This window comes from Cornus florida, unplaced genomic scaffold (assembly GCF_030987335.1).
Source record: "Cornus florida cultivar Cherokee Brave unplaced genomic scaffold, ASM3098733v1 CherokeeBrave_3.0.0_Hap2_Chr02, whole genome shotgun sequence".
NCBI classification, from domain to species: domain Eukaryota; kingdom Viridiplantae; phylum Streptophyta; class Magnoliopsida; order Cornales; family Cornaceae; genus Cornus; species Cornus florida.
Window position 1 is genome coordinate 31,996,292 of NW_026775572.1, and position 13,621 is coordinate 32,009,912.

The 13,621-nt window shown below is 36.0% G+C and overlaps 1 pseudogene; it reads right to left on the bottom strand.

The window, feature by feature from the left end:
- Positions 1-3,116: 3,116 nt before the first annotated feature.
- Positions 3,117-3,215, bottom strand: LOC132297769 (small nucleolar RNA R71; annotated as a pseudogene).
- Between the last annotated feature and the right edge of the window lie 10,406 nt (positions 3,216-13,621).

Genomic DNA, 13,621 nt, shown 5'->3' on the forward strand with positions numbered 1-13,621 from the left:
TTAAACCCCTTAAGCTTAGGCATTCTAGTAGCCTTATCTATCTTACTTTACCGTTTTAGATTGATTTTGTATTATTTCCATTTTCAAGCACTTATCCCGAAAATAAGCTAATTCAGCCAAATAAGAGCAGAAATGAAGTAATTCTGGGATGAATCAAAGAAAGGAGCCAAGTGGAAACAAAAGGAAGAAAAGGGTGGAAATCAACATCTTCGATCGATCTCAGATAAAGTTCGATCGATCCAACATGATCGATCTCAGCACTTCAAGATGGATCAGAGATATAATGACATTGTCAGAGATCTCAAAAGTTTGATCGATCCAACATCATTCTTCGATTGATCGAACTGCCTTGTCCTTATCCAAATGATTGATCTTATCTAGTTGTACCACCCTACCAACCACTTTTGTCCTTTTCCTAAAATATCTTCAAAATATCTCAGATTTGTTTTTATCCAAAAAGTGCCACCATCGAGGATCGATCTAACTTCAGTTCGATAGATCTCAACCATGTTCGATCGATCCAAGTCCAAGGTTCAATCGATCGAATTCTCTCAAGTACGAAAAAGTTAAATCTCCAGCTCACAAAAAGTTGTCATTTATCCAATCATTGGGGAATATTTTGTGCACGATCCCAGCTCATTTTGTGTGTTATTTTGACCTACTTATATAAGGATAAGGATTACTTATCATACCATATCACATCATATTATCTCATACCTTGTAAGAACTCTTGGAGAGCAAGCTTAGAGGAGGAGGAGGCTAAAGACACCATTGGAGACTCTTCATCAACCAAGGAGCAAATCACTACCATGGAGTTAGCCCTTGAGGGTTAGAAAAGCACTACCATGAGTGGCTAGACATCCTCTTGGGGCTAGAGTTAGCCCCAAGCATGCTTTTTACATCTTGATTTTGTGTATTATTGAGGGATTAGTGCTATAATACATGTTTTGACACTTATATATATATATATATATATATCTTGTTTATTCAATGATTTATGTGGTTTAATGCTTCCAATTGATCATTTCATTCTATCCATATATCTATGTATGCTAAAATAGATGTTCATGTGTTTATCTCTATTTCTTGTGTTATTGATGCATGTCTATGTGTATTAATGCCATAGATCTAGAAATTGTCAAAACATTGTACTTAATGGAATGCTCTTGTAATTTTCTAGATGGTTCATGCTCATTTCTTGATGGATTATGCCTCTCCCTTAGGTTAATTAGTTTAATTTCATGTCATTAGCTTAATTGTAGTGTAGTGGTAGCGTAGTTGTTAGATGGGAGGACAATCCATGCCTTTTGTTTGATGTTCCATACTTTTGAATGCAAGTAACATATGTCTCTAACCTTGTGGTGTATTTGGCTTGTGAGCTTAATGAAATGATTAATGACTTGCTAGATATATTGTGCTTTTCACATGTTATTTAGACAATATATACTTAATTGTTAGATATATTGTGCTTTTCACATGTTGATTAGACAATGTATACTTAATTTGTCACCCTTGCTAATTAAATCAACTAAACAAACACACACATCAATATTGTAACACACATTTCCCTTATTAGTCACTTGTTAAGGGTGTAGAAAAGCATTGTTTGGTGGTGACCTTTAAACCCTAAGATCTCTCTCTCTCTTACTTACTCTTTATTGTATTCAATTATTTAGTTTAATTTGCTCTCTAGTTTAATCAACCAACCAACTATTTGTTTGATCACTCGAAACCCTAATAATGATTCCACAACCAAATTCGACTCCAATCCCTTGGGACGATCCCTACTCACCCTAATTATATTTTTGGTGAGGGTAGTAGTGGCTTCTATAAATGTAAAACTTGGCCCTCACCTTAATGCACACTCTTAAGCTTATGGTAACAGGATGACCGACCATCGGTTTTTGGCGCCGTTGCCGGGGATTAGGCAATGTCGTATTTGTGGAATTGATTAGGAATTAGTACTCTTTTGATCGTGTCTTTACTTTGTTTTTATTTTTCTTTTGATTACTTATTGTGTTTGTTTATCTTTGATAAGGAGCATTCAAGCAAAGGAGCTAAGCAAGCAAGGAAAAATGCTAAAATTTTTTAAAAAATTGCTAAGCTAAGCTATAAATTTGGAGTTGAAGTGCTATAGGACCTTTGTGAGCTTTTTCTTACTCAATCCTTTAGTTAAATCGTCGGCCCGCGTAGAGACTTGTTTTTTTAAATTCTTAGATAAATCGTGAGCCAGCGTGGAGGCAATCTTAATTGTTCTTTGCATCATTATTGTTAAAGCATAGGAGTATGGATTAAGTGTTTGTGGAGGAAGATTCATTGAACTGTTGTGAAGTCGAAGTGTTTGTTCATTTATTGTGTTTGTGTGTTTTTACATTGTGCATGCATGGTCGTAGATCACTAAGACCAATTCTTGTCCCTCTTAATTTGCATCTTGAATCTGTAGTTAGAAATCCTAGGGGAAGAGGAAGTTCTAGTTCTACCCAATCCACTATATCAATGGAAGGCCATAATAAAGAGCATGTAGAGGACCTTGGTCACATAGACCAACAAGGTATCCTTCATCCAAATGTGCATCATGGAAACTTGCAAGCACCATTAGACATGCCTGGGCCATTCATTCACCAACCACAACAACAACAAGGTCAAGTTCCATTTGGAATGCCAAGGCCAATGTATACTCCACAACCTCCCATCATTCAAGGAAATCAAAATCAAGGTGCCCATGTTGTACCTCAAATTATTAATCTTCCACTTGCTTTAAGAGATCACTATGTGCCTAATGAATACAATGCACCCATATGCATTCAATTGCCACCATTTAGAGCACATCACTATGAAATTAAGCCACAAACCATTCAAATGCTTCCTAAGTATCATGGACTTCCAAGTGAAGAACCTTACAAGTATTTGGATGAGTTTCTAGAAGTATGTTCCACTGTAAAATATACGGACATGCCGGAAGAGGTCTTAAGACTCAAACTTTTTCCATTCACCTTAAAAGACAAGGCAAAGTATTGGTTTAATAATCTCAGGCCTTTTTCAATCACTTCTTGGGCAGAAATGCAACAAGAGTTCTTGAAGAAGTACTGTCCGATTTCTAAGACCAATGCCATGAGAACCTCAATTCAAGAATTTTCACACAAGGATGGAGCAACGTTTCATGAGGCATGGGAATGCTTTAATGAATTGCTTAAGAAGTGTCCACATCATGACATGCCCAAATGGCAATTAGTTTAATATTTCTTTGAGAGCTTATCAGATAATTACAAAGGCATGGTTGATGCTTCCATGGGTGGCTCATATATTGATAGGCATGAGGATGACGTGTGGCGTCTTTATGAGAGCATGAGTGAAAATTCTTTGCATAGAACATTATCATCCAAGAATGGTAGAAATTCACAAGGTAGGAAGAGTGTTGGCTTACATCAAGTCGACCATTCAAATGAAATAGCCGCCGAAATGAAGTCTTTATCTCAAAGGTTTGATTAATTTTTGATTAACTAAAACTCGACGAACCAAGTATCTTTCTTCCCTAACCATTCTCATCGTACATCAAATGAAACATGTATGACTTGTTCTAGTGTTCTTCATTCTACTTCTCATTGTCCTCATGGATAAGTGCAAAATGAACCTAATGAACAAGTTAATGCAAATTTTGTGAACCAAGGGAACAATCCTTATGGTACTCATTATAATCCAAGTTGGAGAAATCATCCGAATTTCTCTTGGAAAAACCAAGGAGAGGGCTCAAACCCTTCCCAAGGTGGTTTTCAAGGGAAGTACATTCCTCCTCCACTTCAAAACCAAGGATCCCAAGGTTATAGACTTTATCAATCACAAGGGAATCAATTTGCTAACTCTCATTTTTCCAACCAATCTTATTCCCAAGGAAATGCTAGAAGTCCCGCCTTTGAAGAAATTTTTTTGAATGCTTTGGGCACTCTTGAGGCAAATACACAATTGCTTCATTCCCACTCTTAATCTATTGCGAAGCTAGAAACCCAAGTAGGGCAAATAGCAAACACTCTTAATGCTAGAGAGAAGGGAAAGATGCCTATGAATGCCCCACCTAAGCAATAATGTGTTGTGGAAACCCATTCCTCATTGGAAGGCCACACCATTGAGCATGTTAATGACGTGACTACCTTGCGGAGTGGTAGGATTGTGGACAATCAAGTTGAAATGTCCAATAAAGAGAGTGAATCGGTGCAACCTCAAGTTGTCACTTGTCCCGTTTCATATCATATTCCTCCTTCATTGCATATACATGATCTTGTGAATGAGAAAACTTCAAAATGTGATTTAAAGAATGATTTTGAAAATGATTTAAAGAAAGATTTGCTGAAAAATGAATTTGAAAAGGTTTTGTTGAAAAATGATTTGAAACAAAGTAATTTGAAAAATTCTTGTGTTGAAGAGACTTCAAAGAAAAATGCTGAAAAAGTGTATGAGCCAAAAGTTCCATTTCCGGATGCCTTAAAAGGATTCATTTCAAAAGACAAGCAAAAGGCAAAAACCAATGAAATCATGGAAATGTTTAGGCAAGTGAAAGTCAATCTTCCACTTTTGGATGCAATCAAGCAAATTCCGACTTATGCCAAATTCTTGAAAGACTTGTGCACCAAAAAGCGGAAGAACAAGAGCCAAACACCAAGAAAAGTGGTTTTAACCGAGCAAGTAAGCTCAATTTTGCAACATAACACTTTACCAAAGTTTAAGGACCCCGGTTCACCTATTACTGCATGCATTATTGGTGATCATATCATTAATCGGGCGCTTCTTGACTTAAGAGTAAGTGTTAACTTTCTTCCATACTCGGTTTATGTCAAATTAAGCCTAGGTGAATTGAAACCGACATCAGTAGTTTTACACCTTGCCGACCTATCCATTAAGAAGCCTAGGGGTATAATTGAGGATGTATTAATAAAGATTGACAAATTCTTTTTCCCCGTTGATTTCGTTGTCATTGACACGGAACCGGTCCCCAATCCTAAAAGCCAAATTCCCGTTATCCTTGGCCGTCCTTTCTTGGCAACCGCTAATGCCAACATCAATTGTAGGACGGGGATAATGAAGATCTCATTTGGCCACATGAAGGTGAAGTTGAATATCTTCAGTCCCACACCCAATTTATTTGACAAATATGAAGGAGAGGTTAATATTGTAGATAAATGTCATGATCTTCAATGTCAAGGAAATGAGCTTTTGTGTAAGACCAAAACTTCAAAAGGATCATCTTCAACCTTGCATTTTCAAAGTGTTGTTTCAAATTCTTGCTTTGAAAGGGCATGGAAGCCCAAAGGTTGTGATTGTATTGACAAGGGATCAAAAGTTTCCCTTGAGCTTAATCTAATAAGTTCTTCAAAGAACTATTTGTTGGGTGGAGTTCAAAGCATCTATCACCCCAACAAGGAGGGGATGTATTACAAGATCTTTGATCCGGGCTAAAAGAGCCCAATGTCTTGCTAGAGACGTTAAAGACTAGTGTAATATCCCTAATTTTAAAACGATAATCTCCGTATTTATTTATTTGTTTTAATTATATTTTTAATTATTTAATTAATTATTTGACTAATTACTTATGGGTTTAATTGAATTAAGTGTTACTTGAGTATTTGATTATGTGTCTATGTATTATTTGTATTTATTTATGTGTTAATTGTTTAATTAGATTATGTGCTTAAATGGTGTTTTGATTAATTGTAAATTAAATATTTTCTTTTATTTTATTATTTTATTCTATTTTTCTTTTATGGTTATAGTTAGTAGTAATGAGCCAACCAATTGGGTCTCATGGACTACTTGGATAGGAGGTTGGATGGGTATATATTATTACCCATGGATAGTTGTGTATGTATATATATAGATATATATTATATACATATATAAAAGGGAAAGTAATTTATTAATTACTTTTATGGTAACTTGGGTAGTAATATTTAATCTGATGTATCTGTTTTATATGTAAATAATAAAAATATATATAGATTTGATACGTGTTATGTTTTAAGTTACTTTATAATATTATGGTAACTCAAGTATTATTGGATAATCTATTAATAAATAATGGGTAATTTATTAATTACTTTTATGGTAATTTGGATAGTAATATTTAATCTGATGTATATGTTTTATTTTTAAATAATAAAAATATACATAGATTTGATACGTGTTATGTTTTAAGTTACTTTATAATATTATGGTAACTTAGGTATTATTGGATAGTCCATTAATAAATAATGGGATGTATATAATTTATTTATTTAATAAAGATATACATAAATTATATACATAACATATTTTACTTACCTTTTTAATATTTTAATATTTATTTATTTTTTAGTTGACTTGGATTGGGAAAAAGGTTAGGGTTATTTTATTTAGCCTATAAATATATACTTATATGTTGTAAAAGGGGGATATAAATATTCACGTGATATATTCTAGAGAGAGAGTTAAAGGGGGAAGGAGGAAAAGGAAGGAAAGATGGGAAAAACCCTATAGAGAGAAGATTAAGGAAGAAAAAATTTAACTTTCGATCCGAAAGTTTAAGGCAAGTTCTTCTTCTATCTTTTTCCCTTTGATTCGTGTTTCTGTACATGCCTAGGAAATTCCAAGATTTATTAAACACATAAAATTAAATAATTATGCATATTTAATTGGATTAGAACATAGGTTTTATGAAATTGGTTCATATTTGTTCTTATGTTATGAATTGATAAATGCATGATTTTGATTTGAAATCTAGTGTGAATTTTTACATGTTTAAATTATGTATTTTTCATATATGTGGAATGATGGAACGTAGAAACATGCCTAGGATTCTTAAACATTAAATAGGGACTAGGTTTGGGTTTAAATAATTTAAATAAACTCAATCATAATGATGCTTGCTATTTGAAAACAAACGAATGGATTTAATCTTTTAAAATGTTTTAACAATTGAGATTAAATGTGTAGGATGAATTTGATATGGAGAATGCTTATGTGACGGTATAATAAAATATCGTCATGTATAAGATTTAGTTTGTGTAGGACATATGATATAAGAAGCTTAAATAAATAATAAGTAATTCTTATTTTGTGATAACTTGATATCATATTATCATAGTTATTTCTGAATTGTTTGATATATTTTCTTAATTGTTACATCAATTGTTGGATTGTGTGGTTTAATGCACCGGTATGGGACGGTGGCATTCTAGGGACGAATTAACTTATCATTTAAGTCCTACCTATTTAATATAAGGGAATGGATTAACTAAAATGTTAAGTCCTACTTATATTCAAGTCAGGTTAACTGAACAAGTTGAATGACTTATGCAGGATGAATTTATTATACAAGGGAATGGATTAACTAAAATGTTAAGTCCTACTTATATTTAACTCAGGTCAGCTGAACAAGTTGAATGACTTATGTAGGATTAATTTATACTGGATAGGATGGTTATTAGATTATATATATATATATAAGTATGGTGCCATGATATGAGCTTGAGTCTCAAGATCAGTGGTTAGGGTGCATATATCGCCAAGGATGTGTAGTTAGATATAGTGTAGTTGTGCACCCTGGTAGGTCTAGGTACTCATGCCCATTATATGTGCGTTTTGCATGTTGCATACTATTCAGGTTGAGACAACCCTATAGTCTAGTGAGGTTCCTTTAGTGTGTGTGTATATATATATATATACGGACTACTAGTTACTGTTGGATTGACTAGGATGTATACGTGTATAGGATCTCTGCTTGGACTGTAGTAGAGTAGAACTTGTTTGTGAGCCTGACCCACTATTATTTTTCAGGTGTTCGTCAGGAGTAAAGGTTATTCGTGCTGAGCGGGAATCAGTCTACTTCATTCTTCCGATGCTACATAGGAGTTCCTTTATGATTCAGTTTCCTGATTTAGACAGTTATTGCTGTCATTTGTTTAGTTTGGATTTTCTAGGGGTCTACACAGTATGAATTCCTGAGTTGTATTTTGGAGGATCAATTGTATAAGAAGAGTTTATTAATTAATGGAAATATATTCTGAGGTTTATTATTAGATTATCATTTTAGTTTTTTGTCAGCATTTTATTTATTCTTCTTTATTCTTTTGTACTCTGTGTTCGTTTATTGCCGATTTTGTTTTTGATATCCTCGGGTATTCGGGCGTGGGCCTGGCCAACCCGCATTCAGAAATCCGGGGGTATCACAACTAGCACAACATTTCGTAGGGTGTCAAAACCCTATTCCTCCCTTATTTCTATTTTAAATTTCATTTCTTGCGAAGTCTAGATACTTGTTTTTGGTTCATATGCATTGCTAGGAACTGTGATTAGGACTGCATAAATTTTTATGTTGTGATTGAGTATTTTGCACAAGTTTGATCGATCTCAAACGATAGTTCGATCGATTGAACTTCCATATGCATACAACACTTAGAAAAAATTTCGACGCATCCACCTACATCCAAATCACCTCTCTGTCCCATCGTTCGAACTTATTCTCAGATTGATCAGAAGACCTTAGATCGATCCAACTTCAAAGTTTGATCGATCTTGTGCTCCAACACTTAGAAAAATTTTGAGCCTGCATCAACCTGCATATTTTAGCTCTCTGTCTCATCGATTGAAAACATTTCAAGATCGATCTGAAGTTTTTCGATCGATCCAACTTCAAAGTTTGATCGATCTGCAAGTTCCAACACTTAACCAAATTTTTGAACCAAAAACCTGCATATTTTTGCTCTCTGCCTGATCGATCGAACATTTTGTTCAGATCGATCTTAGTTCTTTATCTCACCATCTTTGACTTTGTTTGACTCTTTAATTTTGAAAAATCCAAAAATATTTATTTTATTTTATTTCATTTTACTTTCCAAAAAAAAAAAAAAAAGGAAAAGAAAGATTTTTACTTTATTTATTTCAAAAATCCTAAAAGATTTCATTTTATTTTTACTCTTATTTTTCAAAAATCCAAAAATATTTTCTATTTTTCAATTTCAATTTTAATTTTTAATTTTTAATTTTAGTTTTTAATTTTTCAAAAATTTCAAAAATTCCGAAAACATTTTGAAGAGAGATCATCAAAGTTCGATCGATCTGAAATCTCAGTTCGATCGATCGAACTAATCAGGAAAAGTTTTTAAAAATAGACCTTGAGGGTCTCAAGATCAATTCATTAGATCGATCCAACCCTTGTCCCTTATCCTTCATCGCCGCTGCACTCACCCATCTTCATCATCTTCTTCGGCGAATCTCCGGCGAGATCCAAACTTTGATTATCTCTCTCTCCTCTTGGATTCTCATCTCCATCTTCTTTTCATCTTCTCTCACGACTTGAGGTAAGATCAGAGCCACATCTTATGATTTCAAGCTTTAACTTGTTGAATACATGTTGCTTACATGCTAGATCTAGGATATATTGTTGATGATTTCCTCCATTGTTGTCGGCTTGAAGCTTTTTGTATATATATGTATATATGGTTATATATTTTTGACTTTTGATTTGTATTGTGGAAATATGGGCTATGCTAAGTGAGTAGGATTGATTGAATGTTGTGTTGATGGGCCTACGACACTGTTCGTGTGGCCCCCGTGCTTCCAAAGTCACAGATCTGTGACCCTTCAGTTTTCATCTTCGCACAGTTCGATTGATCGAACTTTTATCTCAGATCGATCTTGAAAGATCGATCGAACTCATCTTTTTCAATTTCTCAGATTGATCGAAGTTTTGAGATCGATCTCAAACCTTTTTATGATTGATCGAACTTCACAGATCTTACAAACTTCATTCATCATGTATTATGTTCATGCTATTTCATATATGCCCAATGCCTATGATATTCCACATTGGATGCATTTCATACTTACATTGTTTAGCATGCTTCATATCCTATCACTTGCATAGATTCATGTCATCTATATGTTTTCTCTATCTTATTTGACATGTATGTTTCTATTTTGTGCTTTTAATTCTTTATTCTGGCATTTACTCCCCTTACAAGTTTTTAAATTATTTTTCAGGCTATGACTAAGCGCAAGACTGTTGCCAAGAGGAAACACGGGCCTTATAGACATATCCGACCTAGGATAGAGGAGCCAGCAAAGCCCTCTCATGCACAGGAGGAGCCATTACAGCCTACTCCACCTCAGTCACCTGCTCGTGAGGCTGAGGATGATTATATTCCATCTAGTTCTGTGGTCAGCCTGCGTTTATACCATCCCCATCTCCATCACATGCTGGAGCTGAGCATTCACCATTACCATCTCCACCACGCCAGCCAGCTCAAGAGCGTGATAGGCCTGCGCCTAGATATGCACATATGACAGTGGACTATGAGTCAGTGTTCGACATAGATTTTTTCTCCAGATCGGTGCTAACCTGATCAGCTTATTATGATATTATCCAGAGGGACCTTGCAACTATTCTTGCCCCAGTTATTGAGCCAGTCTACCTGCGGCTAGTACGGATATTCTTCCAGAACCTCCGACCGTCCCCGCGTACCACGGCAGAATTGGTCACTACTATAGATGGCCATCAAATTACTATTACTATGGACATGCTAGCTAGATCATGCCATTGTCCACACTAATGCCCTCCGGAGCTACAGGAGCTATATCTGAGGCTATGTAGGCCTTCTTATGCTGACATGGTAGTTTTCTTGATAGGTCACCATGCCGATGGCGAGACTTTCACCACCCGCACTTTTCTTCCAGATGACTTATGGTTCTTTGATTCCGTTCTCTTTCGGAGTATATATATGGCCGAGCACAAGATTCAGTGGCGAGGAGACTATCTGACAGCCCTCTACGCATTTTATACAGGCCACTGGGTATCTATCCCTGCGCTCATCTGGAGCGTGATGAGAAAGCTCTTCGACGAGTATATCAGTAAGGAGAAGCCCGGAAGGGCTAAGTCTCTCCCTTTTGGCCACCTCATCACCCAGATACTGATTGATCAATGCTATCCTTTCCATCCTCGGGAGCACCCTGAGAGAGGTTCCTGTCACTTCTTGAAGAAGGACTAGGACAAGAGCTACAATGCTATTATTACCAGACTGTAGGACCACGCAGTAGTGGCTGCAGAGGAGCTCGAGGCTGAGGAGGCAAAGGCAGCAGCAGCAGATCCTGCAGCGGACAATGTACTAGTAGGTCCAGCTGCCGAGTACATAGACATTGATTTAGAGCGACCTGTAGATGACGCAGAGCAGCACTCTCCAACTAGGTCGCCAGTACACGAGGAGGAGCAAACTCGGGATCTTTCTTCTGATTTATCTGTTCCTGAGGCTCCCAGTCAGACCCCCGGCTTTGGAGAGCGTCTTCAGGCTCTTGAGGATGCAGTGGTTGCTATCAGAGCTGATACTGCAGCCATTCGAGCCGATGCTGTAGCCTACCGAGCTGATTTTGCTACATTCCGCACGGATGTCATGACTGCACTCCGAGACTTATCTCGTAATATCCATGGAGCTCGTCCTGCCCGTCCTGCCTCATCCACCTGAGATTTCTAGTTTCTTCTATCTTTTTATACTACACCTCTGTGCTCTATACTTCATTTTTGTCACTGTATATTATTTACAGCCAGTCTGTCGGCTTTGCTCTTTTGATGTACCCTATACTTTATTTATATATGTTTTTGCTATGGATGTCATCTATTATATTCTTATCTCTGTATGTTTGACTCCATTAGGTGCATCACAATAACTACAATGAGAGAGAATGCTACACAATTTTCAGGACCACCCTTATACCTCTCTCCCTGCTTTATTTCATTTACACTTGCATGTCCATTGTGCACTGATTATCCCTTTTTGTTATCTGATGAGTTTATCCGAGTGCCAAATTTCAGTACCACAGTTAATCCCAAGTTTGGGGGGCCATGCCACCCAATTTAGATACTTCAGTCCCAGCCATTCTTTGCCTTAATTGCACCGATATACTCTTTCCTTTTGTTCTCTTTGCACATTGAGGACATTGTGCTGTTTAAGTTTGGGGGTAATGGTGTATGTTACAGTGTTTGCTTTTAAATTCAAAATTCGAGCATGACTTGTGTATTTGAGAGATTTTCTATGATTGGTCCATATCTAGCTATGATTTTGATCTTTTGAGGACTATATTGCTTAAAATTTAAAAATTACTTGACTTGAGAGTCCAATACTCCTTGTATGCCTTGTGGAAGCCATTTAGGAGTAAATTTTTCGAAAGATTGATATCTTGCTTGCACTTGTGGTCCACATCAACTTGATTTTGTGATTGTTTTGAGATTCACTCTAGGATTCTACACTAGCACAGACGCACACTAACATTCATTTGTGGGGTACATGCTTTGTTGATTATTGAATTGGTTATATCCAAATTGAGCTAGTAGTGCATTGAAAACTTTCATTCTTGATAAAGGTGGATAACAACCCCTTTTCACTAAGTAGCCGGGATTCTAGCCTCATCAAGCACTGAACTTCTCGCGCAGAAAGGTGGAGGGCCCAAACTCTAGGTTAATAATTGAACTTGCTAAAAAAAAAAAAAAAAGAGCAAAAGAAAAAGCAATAAAAAGTGAGAACTTCTCCCAAATGGTGAGAAGTGAGAAATGATTAGATGGAGGTTATCTTGATTTGTAACCTAGTTGATTTAAGCTTGTAAGTCCGTAGGGGTGTTTGAACGCCTAATGCCCTAAAGCAGTCTAGTTTAGGAGTCATTGATCTAACACTCGATCTCATGAATCACTAGAAAGCTTAAGAGATCAACACATTGCACCATGCTTCCATCTTTGGTCCTCAATAAAAAATAAAAATAAAAATAAAAAAAATCGAGTGAAAAGAATAAGCGCACCTAGAACAATAAAGCTTTAATAAAAGGTCCACTTTTTGTCTTGATGATCGGTACTAGATTTGCGTGCCAGTTTGAGGGTAAGGATGTGATTAATTCTTTAGTTGGCTTAGATAGCAATACATTTAATACCGGTCCACTCAAAAAGGATTCTAGAGTTGTTTTGATTTGCATGATCATTTTCTTGATGTGTGGAGGACCATACTTGCTTGCTTGATGTTGAGATTTTGGGAGATTGCTTAGAAATGTTTGAAAAATTGCATACTTGAGGTAGTTTTCTCCCAATGTTTGTTTGCAATATTGGTGCCTCTTTTGAAAGAATGAGCTTAATGTTTGTGGGTATCATTTCTGGAAACCCTCACGAGACTTCACTCGTTCATTAGGGGTAACCTAAGGGTTTAAAAGGCTTGTTGCATATACTAAATGCAATCGTGTTCCCTACGAAAGTAGCGTTATCCATTTATTGTTTTCTAGATTCATACTTGTATAGTTGTTCATTTCATTCCTTTACTTTCTAGTTCATTGCTAGGGACTAGCAATATTTAAGTTTGGGGGTGTGATGAGCGCTGAAAAGTGCGTATTTCAACCCCTTAAGCTTAGGCATTCTAGTACCCTTATCTATCTTACTTTACCGTTTTAGATTGATTTCGTATTATTTCCATTTTCAGGCACTTATCCTGAAAATAAGCTAATTCAGCCAAATAAGAGCAGAAATGAAGCAATTCTGGGATGAATCAAAGAAAGGAGCCAAGGGGAAACAAAAGGAAGAAAAATGTAGAAATCGACATCTTAGATCGATCTCAGATCAAAGTTCGAT